The following is a 13049-nucleotide window of genomic DNA, read 5'->3' as shown; positions in this document are numbered from 1 at the left end:
TGGGTCTCAAGAATGCAAAATTAAGTTTAAACTTGACCCATTTCGATGGAAGCACCACATACCTCTGAGCCATTCTGGGTTCTTTTTAGGCCCTGCTGATTTGTGCTGCTCTGGACCCTGGAATTCAGTCTCTTGTCAACTACTCAAGCACACTTGTACTAGAGCCTTAAAAGGACCTTGTGTTGATTTAAAAACAACAACAACAACAACAACAACAGATAAAGAGTCCTAGGACAAAACGTTATCTTTCCTATTACTTCCTAAAATCAGTCACGGTCCGTCTCTGGGTAATGCTGAAAAGTAGGCACAGGCGCCAATACACGGCACCAGTGACCGCACCAGTCAACACATGGCAAAGCTCCCCCACCCTCCATTTCCCGTCAGCTCCCTCCAAGTCATTCCACGTAAGACTAATGTTTTATAAGAGATGGCATTTTCTTAATCCCATATACATATTGGTAAAAGGATCTTTAGGAAAGTACTGCTTTCACTGAATTGTAACTATTTGCTTTGCAAACGCAGCTTCCAAACAAGTTCTGTGGCCCCCACTCCTTACCTGACAGCTGCCTCCCAGCACCCATGACATGAAACAAAATCAGAAGCTACCACTGACTGGCAAGTATTAGTTCCATTACTATCTCTTCCCCTAAATAAACTGCGAACTCCTTTCTGTGACTGAGAAATACAAGATACTAGAACTTGTGTTTAGTTCAACAGACCTCCCTACGCCCCCATTATGTGGATGGAAAGACCGAGCCCCAGGGAGGCTGGGTGGTATGTTTGGGTTCATTATGAGAGTGAGGAGAGTAAAAGTGGGAATTCAGATCCCGTGGTTACCAAGCCAGGGCTCCCCTTCACTGCGCATCACACAGATGCCACTCGGTCACGTCTGCCTCGTCACAGGCTCTCACAGAGCATGAATAAAATCAAGGCTTCAAAGCCCTACTAGGCCCTATACGATTTGCCCTTCACCTCACTCCACCTCTCTAAGCCTGTATCCCGCCTCCCTCCCACTCTCAGCCCACTCCTAAGACACTCACCTCCCTGCAGGCCCGCAGAGCCTTTCCACTTGTTGGTCCCTCTGCCTGAAATGTTCTTCTCCCAGGTATGCTCAGGGCTCATTCCTGTGCTTCCCTCAGGACTCGGCACAAACATCGCCTTATCCGAGGCTTCCCTGACCACTGAGTAAGAGCTGCCACATCCTCCGTCCTCACTTGGCCTCTTTCTCCTTACCCTGCGTTACTTTTTCTTCACAACTGGCATGCTGTGTTGCTATTTGCTTACGGTCTGACTGTCACTGCTATCTTCCCAGAACTCAGAATGGTGGCTCATACATAACAAATTTGTTGAATGTATAAAGGAATGAATGGATGAATGACAACATTTCAAAAAGATAGAAGAGCAAAAGCAGAGTTGCAGAAGCAGGAAAGCTTATGACATATGTATAACCACTAGTGAGCACTTTAGACAGAGCAGGGGTGGAAAGGGCCAGATAGAAAAATGGTAGGCTTTGCAGGGCACATACAGTCTCTGTTACACATTCTCTTGGTTGGTTGGTTGGCTGGCTAGTTCTTACAGTCCTTTAAGAAGATATAAAAACCAGTCTTAAGGTATCTGAGAAAAAACTGTCATCCCTTCTCAAGCCTGCCTTTGTCTGTCCTTCCAGAGTCAGCTCAGGGTTCACTCCTTTGAGATGCTGTCCCTAACATCATCTCCTGCTACGTGTTCCTTTTAAAGCTTACCTGTATCAAAGAAAGCATTACACTGTGTTACAATCGGCTGGTTACTTGTACATTTCCCTGACTAAACAATGTGATCCTTCAGGGTAGAAACTGTGCTTTTTAAATCTCTGTATCCTTAGCACCTAATACAATGTCTAGCACATTGTAGACAAACAGAAAATAGCTACTAAATTACTAAACAACTCTGCTCAACATACAGGGGAGAAGTGGCATGGACATATATACACTCCCAAATGTAAAATAGATAGCTAGTTGGAAGCAGCCACATAGCACAGGGAGATCAGCTCGGGGCTGTGCGACCACCTAGAGGGGTGGGATAGGGAGGGTGGGAGGGAGACGCAAGAGGGAGGAGATATGGGGATACTTATAGCTGATTCACTTTGTTAGAAAGCAGAAACTAACACAACATGTTAAAGCAATTATACTCCAATAAAAATGTTAAAAAAAAAAAAAGTGCAATGAAATAACATGTTCTCAACATGTCCCTAGAAACCTGTGGTCCAGATGCACCAAAAGGCTCCAATTTACCAGGGACCGCAGTGTCCTGTCCCAGTAAGATGGCCCTACGGGACTAAAATTGCAACATTTTAGAGAACTTGACACGAGAACCTCAGGACCAGATGTGCGCTGTCGGGACAACGCCAGTTGGCAGTGACCAGAAGACACGCAGGAAGAGGCACAAGGACATGAAACGGCGATGACTCTGAGTTTATTCACTGACATCCACCCAGTGAAGGCGCTCTATATCCGCCTCGGGCTGGGCGCTGGCGACACAGGCAAAGTCAGATCAGCTCCCGGCCCCTAGGGATATTAAACTCTGGTTGGAAAGACAGAGAGATAAAAGGCATTATACGGAAGCAGGCTCCTTACTTATCCAAGTGCAGGAGGGTAAACGTGACCTGCCGCAGAGAGCCTCCAAGGGGCGCTGCGTCCCGGCTGGAAGTGAGCGACGGGACGGAAGGCAGGTTTGCTGAGGGAGGCCATCTCTAAGGAGAGTCATCAGGAGCGAGCAGGCACGAAGACAGGAAAAGAAGAACTTGAAGAGGTCCCCAGGTTACAGGGGCAAGTGGGGACGCCGCGGGTAAATCAGCATGGCCGGGACGCAGCCCGCAAGTAAAGGCCCGCCAGAGCCTGAGGGAGGGAGAAGCGGTGGCCCAACACGAAGGGCCTGTGTGCCGGGCGACAGGACTGCTCTCTGTCACCCTCATGCCTGGGAAGCCATGAAAGGAAGGAGCTTACGCAGAAGAGTGACACGATCAGTGCTGTCGTTGTCAGGAATGGCTTGATTCAAAATTCACCAAGACAACTTTCCTGGCGTGCAGGTACTTTAAGGCAGATAAATCTCGCAAAGCAGATACTATTCTTCCTTTTAAAAATGAATATAGTGTGACTTTGAAGATAGGGCTGATATTTAGGAAATGGCAAGTGACTTAAGAAAAGCCAGATGCTACTTACAGAGTCAGCTGGACAAATCAGGGTTTACCTACTGTTCACACTGCTAATAGCAACTATGTAAAATAACGGGAAAATCAAGAGCAAAATTATTTTACATTTTTTTTAACATCACAGTTAATTTGAGAGATTAAAAAATTTTCTTTGACTAATAAAGGACAGATAGATACCTTTCTTTTTGGGTTCTATTTAAAACCTCACCCTACTTTTCTTTCATCTCTCCCTCCTCCTCTTCAAGCACAAACACTCCAACACTTACCATGTGCTATGCCTGGTCTGGGCACAGGGGATACAAAGGGAAATTAAAACACAATCTCTACCTTTGAAGAACATACATCCTAATGGAAAAACCAAACACAAAACTATTTATAAAATGTGACAGAAGTATAAACTATGTGGATGCAAGAAAAAGCATCTGTTTTAGGAAGGCAAGGAAGGAAGTCTTTAAAGAGGAGGTGGCACCTAAACCAGGACTTGAAGGATGAGCAAGGATTCCTGTGGAAGAAGCAGGTGAGGTGAATTTCAGCAGAGAGTGCAGCATGGGGACTTTAAAAAGGGAATGTTCTATGACTGTGACTCTCAACCTTCTATTGTACTCCAAAGCACCTGAGGGATAGAATACACTCCCACCAAAAGCAGCAGCTCGCCACCTCGAGGAGTCTCATGGGGGTGGAACAGTGGAGGCGGGGCATCAGCTAACAGTATATTTGGGAAAAGAGGAAGCATCCTTTCTGAAAAAGATCAAAAGATGCCGGGAATTTGATCCCCTCATAGCAAGCCCTCAGTCCCATTGCCAAGAAAAGTTAGACACTCTTCTTCCTTCAATCTCACTCCCATGGGAAATCACAGTTCTAGGGGTAAGGAAGAGCCCTTGGTGTAAGTGGAAAGTCTGTGTGTGTTCAGGCAGGAGACTGTCCTGCAGAGAAAGGACACAAAGGAGGGCTAGGGTCACCACAGGCGCCACGTTGGGAAACTTACATTTTCCTTCAGGCCAGTGGTCTTCAAACTGGTGTGTGTGTGCCCCAGACACAAAGCCTTTTTGAAGGGTACACAGGTTCAGATAATTTTAAGGGAATCAGTTCCTAAACTTTTACCTTCTCTAAATACTGTTTCCTAAGACTGGCCTTGAGAACGTGCTGGAGGTCAGAGCGTCAGGCCTATTCTCTTTTACCGCAGGCCTTCCTCTACTTACACAAGAGAGACATGCCCTGCATCCTTCTTGAATCAGACTCTGACACACTGTCCCAGAGTCTAAAAAGCTCCAGAACACCAAACAAAGGGACAATTCAAGTCCTGGTGTGTGACAGAACTCCAACATGTGGATAACACCTTTCTTTTTGCATGTCAGAAGGTTTTCAATTCTTTGCTTTCAAAAAAATTTATGAAGGACCTAATTGAGTTGTCAGTTGATAAATCATTACAAATAATTTTTAACAATAGATTGCTATGTGATTTTTGGCTGATAACCTTGAGGGCATTCAAAGAATCGAGTGGCACTGCTATGACAAAGCTCCTTGCCCATCCACTGTGAACAAAGTTTCAAAATATTCATACCTATAAAAATGTAAAATGGAAAGAACTGATGTTGAATGCAACATCAATCTAGCAATAGTAAGAGTCAGCCACAGGCACATAAACTAATTACAAACAACGTTTAAAGCCCTACCCATCTCATTAAGAGGTACATTTTAGATACAATTTTTTCCTAATTAATGCTTATTTATCAAAAGTTAACATATCTATGTTGTTCTAGTATATACTGCAATAATTGAAAAAATAACTCAATACAGAGTAATTTTTTAAAAATAATCTTAGAGCCCTATTGAAACCTCACAACTCAGATTGGGACTTAAACTTACGGGCCGGGACTTGAACCCAGCTAAAACCCAGATTGGGACTTGAACCCCCATGTTTGTATCCCTCAAAATTCATACATTGAAATCGTAACCCCAGAGGTGATAGTATGCATGGGTGGGGACTGTGGGAGGTGTGTAAGTCACGAGGGTGGAGCCCTTATTAATGAAATTAGTGCCGTGTACAAGAGGCTCCAGAAAGATCCCTATCCCCTTCTGCCATGCGAGGACACAGTGAGAAGGTGCCTACAAAAAGGGCTCTCACCAGAACTCAACCACGCTGGTACCTTTATCTTGGACTTCCAGCCTCCAGAACTGAAAGCAATAAATTTCTGTTGTTTATAAGCTACCCAGCCTGTGGCATTTTGTTATAGAGCTAGAACAGACTAAGCCATCAAGTGTGTGAGAGGACAACCAGGTTATTTTAAATTCTCTGAGGTCCATGAGTAAAAAGTGAAGTCCACTGCTTTGGAGCACTGTTTCCCTGAAGTGCGATTTTTAGACCACCTATATTGAATTCAACTGAGCGCTACTTTAAAAAAGCAGATTCCTGAGCCCTCCTTATACTCACTGACTCTCTGTGAGGCTGGGGAAGGCACTGGCGTTGGTGGAAGGAAACCTGCATTTTGCACAGGCTCCTCCTGGTTAATTCCAGGTGGCTGGTGGTGAATGCGGGCTGTAGCTCGAGATAGCTCCCAGGACCGGAGGCTGAGGGGCAGGTAGGTTAGAACGTCCCTGCGAGTGTCTAGACAGGCTGGGGGAGCGATGAAAGGAGAAGGCAGTTTTTACATGGACGCGCCTAGAGATGATCATACTAAGGGAAGTAAGTCAGACATAGAAAGACAAATATCATATGATATCGCTTACATGTGGAGTCTAAAATATGATAGAAATGAACTTATTTACAAACAGAAACAGACTCACAGACTGAAAACAAACTTATGGTTACCACAGGGGAAAGGTGGGGGGGAGGGATAAATTAGGAAGTTGGGATTGACATATACACACTACTCTATATAAAATAGATAATCGGGCTTCCCTGGTGGCACAGTGGTTGAGAATCTGCCTGCCAATGCAGGGGACACAGGTTCGAGCCCTGGTCTGGGAAGATCCCACATGCCGCGGAGCAACTGGGCCCGTGAGCCACAACTACTGAGCCTGCGCGTCTGGAGCCTGTGCTCCGCAACAAGAGAGGCCGCGATAGTGAGAGGCCCGCGCACCGCGATGAAGAGTGGCCCCCGCTCGCCGCAACTACAGAAAGCCCTTGCACAGAAACGAAGACCCAACACAGACAAAAATAAATAAATAAATAAATAAATTTAAAATAGATGATCAACAAGGACCTACTGTATAGCACAGGGAACTCTACTCAATATTCTGTAATAACCTATATGGGAAAAGAATCTGAAAAAGAATGGATACACGTACATGTATAACTGAATTACATTGCTGTACACCTGAAGCTAACACAACATTGTAAATCACCTATACCCCAATATTAAAAAAAAATTAAATTAAAAAAAAAAAGAAGAAGGCAGTTTGGGATTTAAATGATAAACAAAGAAGAACCAAAAGACACATATGCTGTCCTGTGCTGGCTGCCCAAGTTACACACGTGCAGCCGGGCGCCTGTCAGTTGACCGAGCAGCTCCCAAACATTTCTGCCCAAGACCCATAGTAAGAAACACATTGTATATCAAAACTCAGTATCACAATATATATGCATTGAAATGTATGCATATATTAAAAGCCAACCAAAGTTTCGTGAAACAATATAACCCCGACTGTGGTGAGGTACAATCTGGTATCTGATATTAATCTACCGTCTAGTGTTCTTTCCTGTTTGGTTGGTTTTAATGCTGATCACAACACTCTAATTACAGGATCCACTAATGGGCTGTAACTCATAGTTTGTAAAGCACCTGCAAATCTGCTCCAGTGATGACGGGATGACTTGTAGGGGTCAGCAAAGTTCAAGGCTACCAACAAGGTATAAAATTATCTAAGTTAGATTTAATTGACTTCAATAAAAAAGAAATCCCTTCATGTTTTACTGACAACATAATGTTAATCTCTCTCTCTGCTGACGCTGAATGTTATACATATGCTTTATTTCTATGTCTACTTTCCTTCCTAGATTATGAGGTCCATCAGAGCAGGACCCATACCTTATTCATTTTTATACTCTCGGTGCTTAGTCTAACATTTAAAGTACTGTTTTAAAATTGTAAATACAGAATATTACGAAATAGTACCTTAAACGTTATCCAACAGGAAATGAAACTGACAAGTTTTAAAATTTTTGCTTTAATATAGTTAACGAGATATTCAAGCACAAAAATAAGAATGCAGGTTTTGTCACACTGAATTATATACTTAACAAAATCAACCTTACAATTTTGCTCCTCTGCTTTACCTATCAACTGCTTATATAATAAAAATGAATGATGCCAGACACAGAGGCCACTTTATCTTTACCTTTTGCCTTGTACAATAATTACAGTAATATTATTATTCTTCAGCAAAGTGTAAATGGTCCTATCTTTTTCACTATTCACTTTCAGCAGTCACATAAGGTAATACATCCCCAAGTTTTTCAACAGCTTGAAGGTCACCTTTATCTTAACAGAGAGGGCCATGAAGAATGTTAGAAATCAGATGGAATGTTCCTGCAATCAGTAATGAAGGCTACTATCCACTGTGGCTAGGAAAGCATTCATTCACATTTTCCGTTTAAAAACCTTTTCCTATCATATGTATGCATGGGATACACAACACAAATTGTTATTATTAAGAGCATTTTAAGTAGATCTACTGAATTTATAGCAAAGCCAAGTGTAAATATGAAAATTCAGATCTTATTCCAACACTCACGACTATTTAGTATCGTTAAAAATCAACCTGAACTACTGCTAGATGTTTGAAATTCGGCTGAAAGGAATTCAAATGTCGTTTTACCTTCTAGGAAAGAGTAAAACAGAAAGAGGGATGAAGAAAAACAGAAGGGGAACTGACCAGTACTGAGTACCTACTGACACCGAGATCTTTATACTTGCTATTTTATTTAATCCTCACAAGAGTTATTCAAGGTACGTGTTCCAGATATTGTGCTGGTCTCCCTTACGCCCACTCAATACCTTGTCTAATAGGAGCTGACCATGCAGTGGGTGTAGGACTGACTCAGGGCTGCTCAGGGTTAGTCCTGATGGAGTTAGACCATTCATGGTGATCTCATGCCTCTCTCCACAGTGGTTAGTTCAGGTACAGTGGGTTGAAGGTAATCAGTACCTGACATACCAAGAGCCCCAGGAATCTGTTCAGGGGTGATCGAACCAGTAAAAAGCTCTGACTTCCCTTTTGGTGCCTTCACGAAGTTCTCTCACCCTATCTGGTGGATGTAGACTAGGAAGCAATGTAGCCCGTTTCTGCAAATCAGTGCACTGACGCAAAGAGCCTGGAGGGTGGCGCTAATACCATAGACAGCAGAGAAAAGAGATAGAAAGAAATTGGCTCCCTGATGACCACCCACTGCTGAATCAGCCAACCCTGAAGTCAGGCCCACCTCTGGGCCTTTGAGTTACATGAGCCAGTAAATTTTCTGCTCAGTTAAACTAATTTAATTGGATTTTCATTTGTGTCTAAAAACATTCTAAAATTAATCTATATCTATACAGTAGTAATTATTGTTCCCCATTATATAGAGGAGAAAACTCAGAAGGTAAGAGTAATTTCTCCAAGGTCAAGCCTGATGGGAACTCAGGAAGGTCTATCTATAAACCTGTCTCTTTATTCATCACCCTGCTACCATTCAAAGAACTTCACAATGTGTCTTAAGATCTATCAAGATTTAATTCAATATGTTGAGAGGCCACAATATTAATGTAGGGAATTTCCCAGATTTTCCTGGGTCGATGTTAATTAAAAACTGTTTTACTCTGTTCTCCTCATGGAAATTTTATCATTTGATAAGTGGCATCAATCCCTCATAGTCTTCTACACATATGGGTGGCATGAAAAATCCCTCATCAGATGATGTACGAGGGACAAAAAACTGGTTATACTATGCTTAAGGAACTTTGCTAGGTGATTCAGTGACCAAAAGGTTAAATAGTATCCTCAAAGGATGTATATAGAAATTCATTATTAAAACAGAGATATAGCACACATGCCTGCACTACAGTAATTATCACAAATCGAGTGAGTTTGGTATCAATGCCTCTTTGCTCCATCATCATCTCTCCCACAAAATACTGCAATGGCCTTCACACTGGAGCTTCCCTGTGTCCAAGCTAGTGTGTCTTCAGTTCTTTCCTCCCGTCATCACCAAGGTGATCTTTCTAAAGTAAGAATCTGACAATGTCACTACCCAGCTTAAAATTTATGTCTAATTGGGGCTTCCCTGGTGGCGCAGTGGTTGAGAATCTGCCTGCCGATGCAGGGGACACGGGTTCGAGCCCTGGTCTGGGAAGATCCCACATGCCGCGGAGCAACTGGGCCCGTGAGCCACAACTACTGAGCCTGCGCGTCTGGAGCCTGTGTTCCGCAACAAGAGAGGCCGCGATACTGAGAGGCCCGCGCACCGCAATGAAGAGTGGCCCCCGCTTGCCACAACTGGAGAAAGCCCTTGCACAGAAACGAAGACCCAACACAGCCAAAATAAATAAATAAATAAATAATAATTTTAAAAAAAATTATGTCTAATTGATCCATCCTCAGGATAGTCTAAAACCTTTAGTCAGGTATATAAGAGTTTTCATTCATCACCAGGCCCTTCCTTATCTCTCTAGCCTCATCAAGACACTTCTATTTATATCACCTGTCTTGTGGTCAACTGAAGGTACTAGATTATTCCATGCCTTTACTAAAACTGCCAAATCTATCTGGAATGCTCCTCCTCTACTAATCTTTCCCTCTGTGGTACTCATGACAAACATCCTCATTTGTTAAGACTCGGCTCTAATACCTCTTCTACTACGGGGCCTTTCCTGGCTGGTCTCATCACCTCAATTATTGACCATTTCTACCTTAATGATACCACATTACAAGCCACCTATCACATCAATTATGAATCTTTCACTAATTTATTTGCTTACCGTCTCCATCTATGAAGCGTTCCCCCTGACTGTCAGGCAGGCAAAAACAACCAGCATCCTGAGATGGCTGCACTTAGACAGGGATCTTCCTTTGGGTACCAAGACTTAAAAAGCGTTCGGCACCAGCTGAGAGCAGAGGGCATGGGTTTTCATTATAAATCCCTTTGCCGCACAGGCTAGAGAAAGTATTCATAAGATGGCAATTAGAAAATAAATCTGCTTATAAGTTTAAAATGTACTTAAATGAGAGGAGGGCTCCTAGGATGAACAAAGAACGGAGGAGTAGAGGGAACCCACATCACTGAAGATATATGGTTAAACAACAAACAACTCGACTATGAAGGCAGCCAGAGGGAGAAGAGCATTTCAGTAGGGAGGTGATTTTCAGACTCCTTGCCCTTCTCTGCTTTTTTTTTAATGTTAAAATACGCTTTGGTATTTGCTGCACATTATTCTGAGATTGTTGATTTATTCCTCTGTCTTCCCCAAGACGTCCACCCTCTGTGAATTTAGAGCCCACAAGCTTCCCAGGAAGGAGCTGTGTATTCCTTCTTGCACATTGTTCACGGAGAGACCCGCAAGGGCTGCAGAAACACACGGCAGTTCAGCGCCCACCGGACTCCTCCTCAGAGCAGAGGCTTTATCACTTACGATTGGACTGAGAACACGGTCTTTTGGCGAACTTTCAATTTCTCTCACTAAATTGTTACCTCAGTCAATTTGAAATAATCTTCCAAGCACAAACAGAGAATGAGTTTTCAGCTTGCCAGTCAAGCCAATAATCACGATCACCCCAGATGGGCTTTTGCAGCCAAATTCCTCAGGCGAGGGAGGCAGTGGAAAGCAAGATTTGGGGGGCAGGCCTGTATATGAATCCTGACTTGGTTACTTGCAGCTCATAAGACACTGGAGCGGTTATTTAACTTCCTTGAGCCTTAACTTTCTTGTCTGTTAAAATGGTGGTAAAAGTATTTACTTCACAGAGCTGCAGGACAATTCACAGTAATATTACAATAAATATCGTCTTCCTCTTCTTATAGTATCTTGTTGGAAGGCTGCATGTGAAGAGTGAGATGGCTAATCGACACCCGTATTTAGGTGCAGCCTAGATGACTGCGACAGACTTTCGGAAGGAAACATTAGTTCCCTTTACTGTTACAGGGTGATGCTGACAGACATCTAAGGGCTAATTCTTAGGCTTCTTCTACGGGTCACAAGATTCAGAATGCACGCCATACCCACAATCCCTCTTTGAGGAAGCGGTCAGAAGGGGCCTGTTAAAAATAGGTTATCTGCTTGGCAACAAACCTCTCCCGAATCTGACCACAGCTGATAGGTCCAGGGGCTAGCCCTGCAGCTGAAGGCAGCCGCAGGGAGGCTGGATAATGACCTTGGGGGTGGCTGTCAGACGGGGCTGCTCTACAGTGGATCATGATACGCAACCAGAAAGGTTCCCCTCGTGGGAAATTCTAATGTGAGCACGTGTGTGTGTGCGTGAGTGTGTGTGTGTGCATGGGTGAGCAGGTTCACACCTTCATGTCATCACCCGTCAGGTGTCTGGGGAGCCCTGCTCACTGAGATGGTTTCCTTTCACTCATAGTCTCAGTGTTGCCACCTTGTTACTCTTACTATAATGACCCAGTAGCTGCAGTAACCAGAGTGTACGGGTTCCTTATGGCCCGAAAGAACCAAACCGTCCATAGTTGTGAAGCACGGAGCACACGGGTCCGTCTGCCCTAGAAAGACGTCAGCCTCTGAGCTCGCACCCACTGCTAACCCCAGGCACGATGCACACTTCCATTCGGCGCCATGCACGCGTTCACAGGTAAGACCTACGGGGTGCTGGGAAGCTGAAGCCGATCCCCAGGTCATGGCAGCTCATCCTTTCACATGCTTTACCTGTGGAGCCATTGCAGGTTGCTGCCCCCCCAGAACCACCTCAGTTCTGTCTTTCTAATGACGGCCCCCGAGCTGCCCTGCTAGCCTCTATATATGTAACGCTAACAGTTTGTCAGATTATTTAAAGCATAGCGAATGAGCGAAGTCTAAAATGATTCTGTAAAATAGAGCTACAGCTTTTGTATAAACCGCATGCTTAGGACAAGGTTTCAGAATATGACAGAATGAGGTTCAAATCCTGGCTCCACCACTTATAGATATGCTAGCAGTCTAGGGTAAGTCCCTAAACTGCCCTGAGCCTAAGCTTTCCACAAAAAAGGGTGGCATCGCCCACCCCACATGGTTGTTACACAGAGTTTACGAGATGACGCCTGTACAGCACCTGGCACATACTAACACTCAGATGCTACTTCTCTTCCTCTCCTTAAACCCCTTCTCCAACCCGTGCTGCCGTTCCCAGCAGTCACCGGCTTGCTCACTTTCCACAGCACATGCAAACTCCACTGATGGTCTCTGGGAATAATGCATGGTCCATCCGGGTCAAACAAACTTTCCAACTTATCAAAGGTAAGACAGACGTTTTATGAACACGCAAAATACTTAATTATGTCCTGGATTTTACTTATGTCTGCTGCCCTTCTTCTCTTTTCAACTCCTAAAACAGAATAGTGTCATGCAATCAACATCGAATTTGCAATCAGGAGACCTGGATGTGAAAATGGGATTGGACACTGACTGTTTATTAAACTTTGGACAATCGTCCTTTAGGAATCTCACTTTCAGGCTAGAGATGATAATACTTGCTTCATAACCACCCCCACGGGATATCTGTCAATGTCAAATGCCCTAATGTGTGGGGAAATTATCACACTCAAATTCAGTGTCTACTTTCATGCTTCCTTGTATGCCTTGCTCTGTTTATATGAATGTCTGCCTTGTACTCCTAGACTGTAAGCCCACTGGAAGCAGGGACCATATCTCAAATGTCCTTTGGGCTCTCACCGCAGGAC

At 43.9% G+C, this 13049-nt stretch overlaps 1 protein-coding gene across 1 annotated transcript in view; it reads right to left on the bottom strand.

Moving 5' to 3' along the window:
• The window catches only part of NBAS (NBAS subunit of NRZ tethering complex), a 345265-nt gene that overhangs the window by 68410 nt on the left and 263806 nt on the right, over positions 1-13049 (bottom strand). The gene's annotated exons all lie outside the window — the stretch shown is intronic.

Source organism: Balaenoptera acutorostrata, chromosome 12, assembly GCF_949987535.1.
Source record: "Balaenoptera acutorostrata chromosome 12, mBalAcu1.1, whole genome shotgun sequence".
Taxonomy (NCBI): Eukaryota; Metazoa; Chordata; class Mammalia; order Artiodactyla; family Balaenopteridae; genus Balaenoptera; species Balaenoptera acutorostrata.
Note: the sequence above shows the minus strand (reverse complement) of the source record. Positions and strands in the feature narration are given on the sequence as shown.